The sequence below is a fragment of the Lolium perenne genome, chromosome 2 (assembly GCF_019359855.2).
Source record: "Lolium perenne isolate Kyuss_39 chromosome 2, Kyuss_2.0, whole genome shotgun sequence".
Lineage (NCBI taxonomy): Eukaryota > Viridiplantae > Streptophyta > Magnoliopsida > Poales > Poaceae > Lolium > Lolium perenne.
Window position 1 is genome coordinate 119,008,208 of NC_067245.2, and position 13,123 is coordinate 119,021,330.

Below are 13,123 nucleotides of genomic sequence, written 5' to 3' on the forward strand. Positions count from 1 at the left end.
ATGGTGGACGGCACAGAGAAAAGGAGCGCAATTTTTGGCAGTTATTTAGGGACCAAAAAACACTATTGTCAATTATACGAAATTTACAGATACGGAGAATCAGAGACAAAAAACTTAAAATATCACTGAATACTGAGAAGAAAGAAACAGAGAGGACCCTCCTCCTTTATCCGGGCTTGGGACCAGCTATCGAGAATATGGTAGGCGGAGTTACCCCCCAAAACCCAAATCAAAAAAATATCAGAAATATAGTCTGCATAATAGATATTGCGACATATATAGTCAAACAAGCGGCCAGGGTAGCAAAGATGACATAAACACACAATGGACACACAGACAAATTGTAGACTAAAACAATTATATCATATGATAAAGATTATATCATATGATATCAACTGAAACTTCAATACCACCACGGCCGCCCTGGTTGAAAAGAAGGAGAACAACATTCCCAGATTCAAGGTTATACTCCTTAGCAAACTCTGACCAGCAGGAATCGAACTTCAGCCTTCCATCAGTAGTAGTGTAGTATGCACCCTTAGGGTGGTAGCCATAGTCATCAACAAAAAAACATGCCTCGCCGCTTTTAGAGATATTCAAGGACCTAACAACTTCCATCGGTATACGCTGAATAATAAAAATTAAATTGTATATGGAAAGGATATATATAAAGGATAACTAAGATCACATAAAGAAAAGCAGAATTATACCAGTCCATTGCCCTTCAAATCAGTATTCGTCAAGGTGTGCACAAAAACAACACCAAGACCAAGACCACGCTCACGGAGAAGTTGTTCCTTCTTCAATGTTTGAGCAGTAGTAAGCATAACACCTTTAGTGTGGACAACTGCAGTTGGAATTTCTGCATACAAATTTAAAATTAATAAAAGAATCAAAAAAAGAGGAGATATAACATCAGTTGTATTACAAAAATGGGCAACACATGGTAAAGGAGAAAACAGAATTACCATCGACACGATACTTTTCAGTGCCATCAGGACCTTCTGCAAAAATCCCAAACAGTTCAGGAGCATTATCAAACCCAAACATGATACAGTCGCCAACTTTCAGGTCGTAGTCACGAAGAAATTTTTGGTATCCACTTCCAAAAACACGTGTCTTCGAACTGCCTTTCTTAACATGAAATTTGTACTTCACTTCATCCGATGTAGCGACAAAAAAGACATTACCAACAAGGTTGTTGAACTGCCTCCTCACAAAACAAGGCACAGTCTGAAAAAAAATGCCGAAAATAAGGATATAGTCTATAATTTGTCAACAAAAAAGATACAGACTAAAAAAGGATATATACCATGAACTCATCAAATCGGCTTCCAAGATAACAACGAAATGAACTGAGAGTCTCCCGCCTCTCCTGACAATGGTTGCCCATCGAACCACAAACAACACAGTTCATCCTGCGTATATTTAGCAATTACCAAAGCTAGAAAAAAATACAGGTAGGTAGGGCATATTCATAGAAATCTATCCATAGATCTGAAACCATACACATATATCCATAGATCTGAACAAACAAGATTATTCAGAAGACAAAAAGGATTTTGAACAAACAGAGAAAAGGAGATGAAGTAGTGACATGTAAAAACATATTTTCCTACCTCTTAAAACAAACAAGAATCTTCAGAGAGAAAAGAGTTTTTCAACACAAAAGAGAGAGAAAGAAGATGAAGGAGAACTTTCACCGGAGGGCGGAAGGCAAAACCAACCAGGGGCATTATAAATACAATAAGTACTAGTAACTGCCTATAACCTATTTAATGAGGCTGTTGGTAGGTGGTGGTTGCTATCCTGTAAGTTCAAAATTCAAACACAAAGTATCTCATGCAAAAATGGAGCCCACTGCTATTATGTAATCTCTGTCAAGAAGTTCACACTGAATGGGTGTTATCGCCATATTTTAACCAAGTCCGGAGATGGGCCGTGATTAAATGGGCTTAGAGAATATGCACGTAGAATATTTATGAATCGGCCTTGTACAAGAGTTTGGGCTAGATTGCCCGTGTATCTGTAAATTATGGTAGGTTACGTGTCGGTTAGAATTAAGAGATAGAGTTTAGCTCGTACACGGTTAGGGTTATTCCGAAAATAGAAAGTCCACGGACTATAAATATGTATCTAGGGTTATTGAGAAAGGGGGACGATCACATTCACAACAAACCAATCTAGGCGCATCGCCACCCCTTGTTTCGAGGGTTTCTTCCGGGTAAGCGCCATGCTGCCCAGATCGCATCTTGCGATCTGAGCAGCATCTTGTTTATTCGTTGTTTGTGTTGCTCGTGTTGAAGCCTTGTTGATGGCGAGCAACACCGTTATCATAGATATGTTAGGGCTAGCATTGGTACTTTCTTGATGTATTTGCTTAGTTATGCTACCCCTGGATATCTAGCTGCCCTTGCACCTATCTTAGGTGTAAGGGCGGCACCTTGCTTAGTCTTTATTTAGTAGATTCGATCTGTTATGGTTGTTCCTTGTGCTTCAAGGATTAGTTTGATATCCATATGGTTAGGCCTTGCAAACGGGTTGAATGATCCAGTAGTGCGTAAGGTACGGTTTGCTGATCCTAGAAGAGATGTTCCGGGAATCAACTCCATGTTGGTTTTTAGGCCTTTGCTAGAGTTGGTTTTCCGTTATCTTTCGTATCTGCCAGGCTCAACTACGTGTAGGATGTTCCGGTTATGTGGTGAAAACCCTAAATCATCGTAGATCGTTTTAACTTAGTATTGATCAAGCAGGACCACCATGTTATCGTAGATCCAATACGAATCATGGGTGGATCGACTCCTTGAGCCGATTCGCAGGATAACCTGAGAGCCGATCGAGGCTCGGATTTAATGTTTACGTGTCTGCCATGCAGGAAATTAATCGAAGCAACTCATCACCTTCCTGACCAGGTATAGGTCAGGTGGCATGCCCTTGCACCAGCTAGGACGTGTGCCGGAGCATTGCGGGCCGTCGCCCGAGGGACCAGGACCCACCAGCAGTCCTGGGAGCCTCCCCGCTCTCCGTGTTGCCCGTCGCTGCTCGCCGGTGGGTTTTGGTAGGCAACACATTCTGGCACGCCCGGTGGGACCTTCTACATCAACTGCGTCAACATCTACAACAACTGCGTCAGCATCTGCAGCTGAGATGGCGGACGCACCAGTCACGTATGAAGATCTGACTGAAGAGCACAAGAAGAAATACGATGAGCTTAAAGCTCTCTTCGAAGCCGACCTCATCGGCTCTTTCGAGAGGACCCGTACACATGGCATTAGGTGGAAGGGGTTCTCACCCGAAGGCGCCCTCGATGAGGTGGACCTGTCTACCTCTTCAGAAGAACGCACCAGAGCTCTGCGCCAGGAAGTTAACTACATGGTAGCTCATTCGCTACACCGTCATTCTGAGAGCCTGGTGAACGCTTTCGAGCGCGTTGCGGTTCGCGTGGTTCAGGAGATCATGAAGCATCAGTACTCCCCGTCAGGACCTACCCTAGGGACTCACCAGGGAGAAATACCGTTCCAGACCAGACCGCAACTGCCTTTCTCGCTAGCAGCTCCAGAGCTGCCGGGTTCACCGGCGTACGTCGTCTACAAGATTAGAGGCGATGCTGGTGACTACCAGTTCCTGCATGAACCGCCTAAGGAAATCCCGCATGGATACATGTGCACGTACGTGCCAGACTGCAATAACTTGGCGCGCACGAACCAGATTACAGCAGGAGGAATTTCTGGAGCAGCAGGAGGGATTACTGGAGTGGATGCCGATAAACAGGCGTGGCTAGCTAAATATGCCACTGCAGCGAGTCATCAAAGCTCGGCCCCTGCAGCTCCTACAGTGGACCAAATCAGTGCAATATTGAGAGATCAGTTCGGCATGGTGCCAAAAAGGAGGGCAATCGGCTATTCCAAGCCGTACCCCAACGAATATGATTTGATTCCACTGCCGCCCAAGTATCGGCTCCCTGAGTTCTCAAAGTTTAGTGGGTCAGAAGGCTCTAGTTCAATTGAGCATGTGAGCCGATATTTGGCACAGTTGGGCATGATTTCAGCATCAGACCCGTTACGTGTGAGGTTTTTTGCGCAATCTCTCACAGGGCCAGCTTTTGGGTGGTACACCTTGTTGCCACCAGACTCAGTACGGACGTGGAAGCAGCTGGAAGAGCAGTTTCACATGCAATATCACTCAGAAGCTACCGAGGCTGGCATTGCCGATCTGCCGCAAGTACGACAGAAGCGTGGAGAAACGGTGTCGGAATACATTCAGCGTTTCAGGACTGTGAGGAACCGATGTTATTCGGCTCGTTTGCATGAGAAAGAAGCAGTCGATCTGGCAGTGTTGGGCCTCGCGGCGCCGATCAAGGATCTGGCTTTCCAAGCGGAATACACTTCACTGGCGCATATGGTTCAGAAATTATCATTGTATGAGCAGCGCCACCCTGAATTGTATCAAGACAAATTCAAACGCCCTATAGGCCTGGTCGAGACAGAAGAAGTTGAAGAATCTGCAGGAGACCAGGAAGTAGCTGTGGCTGAATGGGCTCGGGGGGCAAACCCCGTGTCCTGCAAATGGGTGAAGCAACAAGGGCCTGCAAAAGGGTTTGACTTCGACGTAAGCAAGGCTGAGCAGATATTTGATTTACTGCTTAAGGAGAAACAGCTGAAGTTACCCGAAGGCCATAAGATCCCTACGGTGCAAGAGCTGAACGGAAGACCGTACTGTAAGTGGCATAACTCGTTCACCCATATCACCAACGATTGCAAAGTGTTACGTCAGCAGATCCAAATGGCGATAGAACAAGGCCGTCTGATTTTCGGTCAGTATGCCATGAAAGTGGACACGCAACCGTTTCCTGCCGTCAACATGGTGGAGTGCAGTCACCCCACGAGGCGTCAGCCAGATATCTCGGTCGATATTAACATGGCAGGGCCTGTATACCACCCTGGCAAGGATAAAGAAGAGAGCAGTCGTTCTCGTGGCAAGGACAAGGAGGAGGCCGGCCCACGTGACCGGCCCCGATATGATGATAGACGGTACGTCACCGAGGAACAAGTGAGAAGCGTGCGGTATCAACGACCACTCTTCGAGCATCTTCTTAACAAATATGAGCGCCAGTATGACCGACGCCGGTGGTATGACGTAAACGACAGAAAGTATCGTCGGTATGATAGAGACGACGAAGGATATGAGCGCCGCGCTAAGGGAAGGTCAAGGGAGCAAGAAGACATGGACAAACACTGGGATTGTCCTTTCTTTAAGCATTCCTGGGATTCAGGAATGAGCCGATTGCCTACGATCGACAACTGCCCGGAATGTAGACAGAAGAAGAAGGACATAGGTGACGTGTCAGTGTTCAAACGTCTAGGGCCTCTCCCATCTCGGAACAAACAAGCTGAGTCGTCTCGGGTGGAAGATCTAGAGGAGTTAGAAGATGAAGATGAATCAGAAGAAGAAGAAGATAGATACCACCAGCCAAGGTGGTGCCCTGATGGACTCAGTCACTCCCAAAAGCATAGGGTGCAGCGGCTACGTAGCTTGGAGGAAGCCGAGAGGCAATACCTGCACACGTTAAGGAAAGCGCGGCCCGATCTGGCCGTGAAAATTCAGCAAACTTTGGACGCAGAAGGTCGTACACAGAAGAAAGAATGGCGCCCCAAACAAATGAAAGCCGATGAGAAGACATCGGCTGGCACAAATATGGTGTTCATCCTTCCGGCGGAGTTTTGTGCTCCAAGAACAGAAGAAGCGTCGGTAGCACAGTTCGACTGTGGTCCACGGCCAGTTATCTTTGAAAAGCCACAGGAGAAGGGCTACAAACATCTGAAGGCCCTATACCTAAAAGGTTACATCAATGGGCAGCCTGTCAGCAAGATGTTGGTTGACACCGGAGCGGCAGTCAATATAATGTCGTACTCCATGCTACGACGTTTGGGACGCTCTACGGAGGATCTGATCAAAACCAACGTCACACTAAGCGACTTCAACGGCCAAGCATCAGAAACGCAAGGCGTTCTGAACGTGGATCTAACCGTCGGCCAAAAAACCATCCCTACATCGTTCTTCATCGTCGACAGCAAAAGCACCTACGCTGTCCTGCTAGGGAGGGATTGGATTCACGCCAACTGCTGCATTCCATCCACAATGCACCAATGCCTGATACAGTGGGATGGAGATGAAGTGGAGGTCGTTCATGCATATGACTCTATTGAGATCTCAATAGCTGGCATGAATATTTGGGACGCGGAAGACCAAGGGCCGCTCTCTGGAATCAGTTTGGACGGCTGTGAGCGCATCGAAGCTACAAAAAACGGGGTGAGGCTGGTCTTATCCACCGGCCTGACAGAGTAGCAAGAGCAAAGTCAATGGACGTACGTGGCAAGGCCGATCCCTGCGATCGGCCCCAAAAAATAAAAAAGCAATGATCCTACCTCAAACATGTCACGTAGTCCTAGTAGGGAGGCTCCCTCCCGTAGTAGAGCACGATCAATTTGTAAACCTTCATTGAGCAATGCAATCAAAATGGGGGCCGATTCCAGCAATCGGCCCATATTATCCTCGCCATACGTTTTGCCTGTGTTCAACATTGATCTAGCAGGCGACGGAAAGCTAGGGTATGGGTTTACATCGGCTGATGAGCTAGAAGAGATTGACATTGGTCCTGGGGATAAGCCACGACCAACTTTTATCAGCAGAAAGTTAGATCCGCATCTCAGGAGCCTGATGATAGCTCTGTTGAAAGAATACCCAGATTGCTTTGCATGGGATTACACAGAGATGCCTGGGCTAGACAGGAGCATCATTGAGCTGTAGGGATTCGTTGCATAGAAAACAAAAAATTTCCTACCGCGAGAACGCAATCCAAACCAAGATGCAATCTAGAAGATGGGAGCAACGAGGGGATGAACGAGACTAACCCTTGAAGATTTCCAAAACCTATAAGAGTAGGCTCTTATTGCTGCGGTAGACGATCACTTGCCGCTTGCAAAAGCGCGTAGAAGATCTTGATCACGGTACCACGATCGGGCAGCACCTCCGTACTCGGTCACACGTTCGGTGTTGATGAAGATGACGTCCTTCTCCCCGTTCCAGCGGGCAGCGGAAATAGTAGATCCTCCTCGGAATCCCGGCAGCACGACAGCGTGGTGGCGGTGGTGGTGGAGATCTCCGACAGAGCTTCGCCTAAGCTATGTGGGAGAGAGAAGTAGGAGGGAACCGCTAGGGTTTGGGAGAGGGGGCGCCGGCTAGGGCAGCCTTGATGGGTGCGGCCATGGTGGTGTTGTGGTGGCCGGCCAGCCCCTCTCCTCCCCTCTTTATATAGGTGGAAGCCCCAAGGTTTAGGTCAAAGTGTCCGAATAAGACCCCAACAAAAACCTTCCATGTGACCAAACCTAGGGGGAGTGGGACTCCCCCCTTTCCTTGGTTGGGTGGCCGGCCACCATGGTGGGGAGTCCACTTGGGACTCCTCCTCCCTTAGGCTGGCCGGCCAAGGTGGGTGGACCTTCCATCCTTATTTCTTTCGGACTCTTCTAGAACCTTCTAGAACCTTCCAGAGAAAATATCGGATCATTTTCAAACCTAGAAAATGACTTCCTATATATGAATCTTATTCTCCGGACCATTCCGGAACTCCTCGTGATGTCCTGGATCCCATCCGAGACTCCGAACAAAACTTCGAACTCCATTCCATATTCCATATCTACTTTAAACGACATCAAACCTTAAGTGTGTGATACGTCCCCGATGTATCCATAATTTCTGTCGTTCCATGCTTGTTTTATGACAATACTTACATGTTTTGCTTGCACTTTATAATGTTTTTATGCATTTTCCGGAACTAACCTATTAACAAGATGCCACAGTGCCAGTTCCTGTTTTCTGCTGTTTTTGGTTCCAGAAAGGCTGTTCGGGCAATATTCTCGGAATTGGACGAAATCAACGCCAAACCTCCTATTTTTCCCGGAAGGCTCTAGAACACCGAAGAAGAGTCGGAGAGGGGCCGTAGGGCCACTGCACCATAAGGCGGCGGCCCGGCTCGGGGCCCGCGCCACCCTATGGTGTGGAGCCCCTGTGCACCCCCTGCGCCGCCTCTTCGCCTATAAAATCCCTTTCGACCTAAAAACGCAGTACCAATTGACGAAACTCCAGAAAGACTCCAGGGGCGCCGCCGCCATCGCGAAACTCCAATTCGGGGGACAGAACTCTCTGTTCCGGCACCCTGCCGGGACGGGGAAGTGCCCCCGGAAGCCATCTCCATCGACGCCACCGCCTCCATCATGCTCCGTGAGTAGTTCCCCCATGGACTACGGGTTCTAGCAGTAGCTAGTTGGTATTCTCTCCTCCATGTACTTCAATACAATGATCTCATGAGCTGCCTTACATGATTGAGATTCATCTGATGTAATCGGTGTTGTGTTTGTTGGGATCCGATGGATGATACATTATGATTAGTCTATCTATAAAGTTTGTGAAGTTATTGTTGCTGCAATCTTGTTATTCTTAATGCTTGTCACTAGGGCCCGAGTGGCATGATCTTAGATTTGAGCTCTATACTTATTGCTTAGATTGTATCTACAAGTTGTATGCACATGTCACTGTCCGGAACCAATGGCCCCGAAGTGACAGAAATCGGGACAACCGGAGGGGATGGCGGTGATGTGAGGATCACATGTTTTCACGGTGTGTTAATGCTTTGCTCCGGTACTCTATTAAAAGGAGTACCTTAATATCCAGTAGTTTCCCTTGAGGCCCGGCTGCCACCGGCTGGTAGGACAAAAGATGTTGTGCAAGTTTCTCATTGCGAGCACGTACGACTATATACGGAAAACATGCCTACATAATTAATAATCTGGATGTTCTTTCTTAATGCTTTGATTCCTATCAATTGCCCAACTGTAATTTGTTCACCCAACACTTGTTACTTGTTATTGGAGAGTTACCACTAGTGTAGATCGCTGGGAACCCCGGTCCATCTCTCATCATCATATACTTGTTCTACATGTCATTGGAAGTAGTATCAACTATCTTCTGGTGCCATTGCTCTCATATTGCTATTATCGCTGTGTTCTTGTTACTATTGCTCTCATATTACTGCTACTTTCACATCACCCCTGTTGCTAGTGCTTTTCCAGGTGCAGCTGAATTGACAACTCAGTTGTTAAGGCTTATAAGTATTCTTTACCTCCCCTTGTGTCGAATCAATAAATTTGGGTTTTACTTACCTCGAAGACTATCGCGATCCCATATACTTGTGGGTCATCAGTGTGTCACCCTACGGTTCGTGAACTATGTAGACATGGTTGGGACTTCTCTCCGACCAATAACCAATAGCGGGATCTGGAGATCCATAATGGCTCCCACATATTCAACGATGACTTAGTGATCGAATGAACCATTCACATACGATACCAATTCCCTTTGTCACGCGATATTTTACTTGTCCGAGGTTTGATCATCGGTATCACTCTATACCTTGTTCAACCTCGTCTCCTGACAAGTACTCTTTACTCGTACCGTGGTATGTGGTCTCTTATGAACTTATTCATATGCTTGCAAGACATTAGATGACATTCCACTGAGAGGGCCCAGAGTATATCTATCCGTCATCGGGATGGACAAATCCCACTGTTGATCCATATGCCTCAACTCATACTTTCCGGATACTTAATCCCACCTTTATAACCACCCATTTACGCAGTGGCGTTTGATGTAATCAAAGTACCTTTCCGGTATAAGTGATTTACATGATCTCATGGTCATAAGGACTAGGTAACTATGTATCGAAAGCTTATAGCAAATAACTTAATGACGTGATCTTATGCTACGCTTAATTGGGTGTGTCCATTACATCATTCATATAATGACATAACCTTGTTATTAATAACATCCAATGTTCATGATCACGAAACCATGATCATCTATTAATCAACAAGCTAGTTATACAAGAGGCTTACTAGGGACTCCTTGTTGTTCACATAACACACATGTATCAATGTTTCGGTTAATACAATTATAGCATGGTACGTAAACATTATCATAAACTTAAAGATATATTATAATAACCATTTTATTATTGCCTCTTGGGCATATCTCCAACAGTCTCCCACTTGCACTAGAGTCAATAATCTAGTTTACATTTGTAGAGATATAACACCTTGGCCTTCCGGTGTTTTATCATGTTTTGCTCACGGGAGAGGTTTTAGTCAACGGACCTGACATGCTCAGAACCGTATGTATTTTGTAATTCATTTGCGTCTCAACGCATCACTCATTTCCAAATGAGTCGGCATTAAATATGTTTGGTCTTCTGGTGGAACCTTAATTCCGCGGTCTGAAATATGTCACTAATATTGTCACACACAATATAGCTTCAAAGTTCTGACTCTGTCGGAACTACACCAAGTTCTCAAAGAACCTCTTGACTTAACATCCTTTGCCATTGTCAAAACAATGACATACTCTGCCTTCTTTTGTAGAATCCGTCACAATATTTAGAACTCTTCTAAATCTAGCATAGACAACTTCTAGCTTACTGTGCTACCTTTTAAACTACACTTAGTCTAATTTGAGATTGAAATTTTATTTTCATATGTGACAAAACAAATATCGGTGCAACATCTTACAACGATTTGCTTGTCATTTCTCCATACAAAACTATATATATATATATATATATATACTTGGTTCTTCTTAAGTACTCAAGAATATTCTTACAGTTTTTCAATGATCATCACATGAATCATTCTGGTACATGCTCATAACACTTTTAGAGCATAGGACATCTGATTGTGTACATATTATTCGTGATCTATAATCACTCATGTGTTTTTACTCATTGAGTGTCAGATACACTCAAGTCTTTGTTAAACTTTCACATGACAAGAACATTTTCTTAATATTTCTATATTGAACTACTTCAATATCCATCCTATGTACTTTGACTTAAACTTATTTATGTGTTTCAATCTATCTTCATAGATCTTGACACTAAATTTGTTTCAGTCCATATCCTTTCATTGAAATTAATTCTCAATGAAACCTTTTTAATCAAGTATATAATTACATCATTTATAACCAACTATATGTCATCTACATAAAGTATTATAAATATGTCTCAGCGCTCCCACTTAATTTCTTGCAAATGCAAGCCTCTTCATCGTTTCTGATGAAATCAAAAACTCTTTGACTATTTCATCTGGTGAAGATTCCAACTCCATGATACTCACTTCATCCAATTGAAGTTTGTATACCTATTTAGTATTCCACGGACTAGCAAAACAATTGGTTGTATCTTGTATACACCTTTAATACACATGTCTGATAAGTAATGTATTTTGCCATCCTACTAGCATATCTCATAAAAGAAATATGTAGTGATTACTAGAATAATCCACATAGACTATAAGCATTGCTACGGAAGATCTAATCTTATCGTAGTCAACTCTTTGAACTTTGTCGTAAACAACTTTTCGACAAGTCGAGCTTCTTCAAGGATATTTCATCCAATTCCATCAATTTTATAGATCTATTTACTTTCAAAAAGTATTTATCTATCTTGGATTTCATGGCGTATAGCCATTTTAACGGAGTCAGGGCCCATCATAACTTCTTTGTTTGTAGTTGGTTTATCATTGTTCAAAATCAATCCTTTGTCCACAAATCATTTATTTGATCACAAAGTAAACCATACCTACAAGGTTCAATATGTACTTCGATCTCCATGGCTAAAACACTTTGTAGCCATGGGAGCCATGATCGTCGTGGCCGCTTCCGGAACCAATTCCGATGCTGCGCTACTCTGATCATTATGCTCAGGTTCATAAACTTTATCAAGTTCTATTGTCCTCCCACTCAAAAACTTCGCTAGAAACAATTTCTTGGAAATAAGAAGCATTGACAAACACTTTTGTCTTTGTCTCCATAGTGGGAAGAATTCCCAATCAATTCTCTGGGTTAACCAACAAAGACATTCATTCGATTTTGGTTGTAAACTTATTTACTTATGCTATGCATACCAAATTTTAAGAAAGGACTATTAGGGTTCATACCCATGGCCTAACTCGTATGGTGTCATTTCTACGGATCATGATGATGCTCTATTCAGTGTAAAAGCGGTAGTCTCTTAAGCATAATCCACAAAAATATAATGGCTTTATTTTATTTTATCTCATAATTAATCCAACAAAGTTTGGATACATCTCTTGGATACTTCATCATCACTATGATACTCCAAGAAATGTGAGTTGTAGAACAATTTCATAACTCTCTTAGATGTTCGCTAAAACTCGTAATTCAAATATTTCCACCATGATCCAATCATAGATATTTGACTTTTCTATTACGATGATTTCCACTTCATGCTGAAAATTAGTTGAATCCATTCAAATGTTTCAAACTTCTTCCTTATCGAATATATCCACATATACTCAATTCATTGTTGAAAGTTTTCATGAAGTAGAAGAATCTCCCGCACACAACTATGTCCAGTGAACCATATACATCATCATATATTTTTCAACTAAGTTAGTTGCCCGTTCAACTCTTGGCCTATGAATGGTATTTTAATCATTCTCTTTAGAAAAGATTTGCAAGCGCCAAATGATTCAAAAAACAAATTACTCCAAAAATCCATTTGCATGGAGTTCCTTCATGCATTCCTTTCTAACATGACATAAATGGCGGTTCCACAAATAAGTGGAATTTAAATTATTTGCCTTATGGCATTTTAGCGTCAGTGTTATGTATGTGTGTTTCACCATTAAGATTTATAATAACTTATCCATCGTATATGGAGTAATGTCATAATTTGAACAACTCATTGTTTTCATTTGACCAGAGCAAAATAACAATTATTAAGTTCTTTATTATAAATTCTAAGGGCTAGATAGAATGCTAACGACGAACATAATAACACTTTATTTTGTTTCAGTCGTGCATTCCTATCATATTCCTTGTCAGTCACTTAGGCCATTGTATTCTTGTATTGCGTTGTTTTGTATGACACTTCATACCAACCAATATGGTACAAATACCCAAGAATTTCATTGTGTGACCTAACTAGGAATAGAACCATAACATGTATATCATTTATATACATCTGAGCTAGACATTCTAGTCTTTTCTTTCTTTC